Genomic DNA, 1230 nt, shown 5'->3' with positions numbered 1-1230 from the left:
GGTGCCCAGCCTGTCCGGGGGAAAACCCTCAGAGGACTGGTCCGCAGGGAGGAGGTGGTGGGACCCGGCTAGCTCCACCATAAGGACGAGAGGGCTCCGAAGTGCCTTTATTCCTAGAGGCTTTATTTCAGGAGCGTCGCAGGAACAGGAGGGTGAAACGAGGGACACGAACTCTCCAGAAGGGAGCGAACTCCGGAAGCCCCGAGGAAAGGCGGGGCTGGGTATTAAGGGCAAAGAAGTGGGTGTGGTTAGGGTACAAAACAGCCAATGGCAATGGGTAAAAGGGGGGAGACAGAGTGGGGTGACATACAGAGAACTAATCAGGGTACAGAGGAGGAGTGGTATTCTAACAGGAGCCAATGGGGGTAACAGAATAACTGAACTTTCTGGAACTGGGGAGTATGCTAAACATTGATGGACAGCTCTTCTGGGATGGAGAGCAGCAGCTGATTTCTAAACTGTTGCTGCCTCCCAAGGGAGAGCAGGAACCCCTCCCACAACTAGGCATTTCTTATCTTAGGCAAGTGACCGCCAGGGAGGCCTTGCAGGGCCTCTGGCTGCTACACCTGATATCCCACTTCATTATTGCTAAAGCAGAAGCATATTCTTCTGGTCCAAGTCGTACAAGTTTTTGACATATCACAGATCTACATGATACCAAGTCTGGATTCCTAATTGTTACGTCATCTGAGAAGATAATCTCTGCCACTGCCAGTTCTCTCAGGCATCGGATCCCTTGTTCGATAGACTTCCACTGGGTTTGCTGCATATAGAGATCATCTGCACACAGATATCTTTGTGCTACACTTTCCAGGACCCATGCCCAGAGACTGTGAGGGTTAGCCCCCCTCATCATTCCTTTGTCAATTATGGGATCATGTGACAGGCATCCCAAATGCCTTGCTTCAGTGCTGTCCAGAATCATAGCCTCACCTGCAGCATCCCAAAGACTGACTAACCAACTACTTATAGATTCATCAGGTCATCGAATGTAAACCTTTCTTAGGTCACGATTGTCCTTCAGGGAAAAGGACTCAGTATTGGCTTCTGATCTTGTGCCAGTTGCTTTGACTCCTGATTTTATGTCAGGAGGTATTGAGGGTCCTTCTCCTGCATCATCATCATCATCATCATCATCATCATCATCATCATCCACTGGTCAATTGGTCCTGTCCGTGCACTTTCTGCTTCTCGTGCTAGTAGCAACAGCCACTGGTTGAGGCTTACTGT

Source organism: Vidua chalybeata, assembly GCF_026979565.1.
Source record: "Vidua chalybeata isolate OUT-0048 chromosome W unlocalized genomic scaffold, bVidCha1 merged haplotype SUPER_W_unloc_15, whole genome shotgun sequence".
NCBI lineage: Eukaryota > Metazoa > Chordata > Aves > Passeriformes > Viduidae > Vidua > Vidua chalybeata.
Note: the sequence above shows the minus strand (reverse complement) of the source record.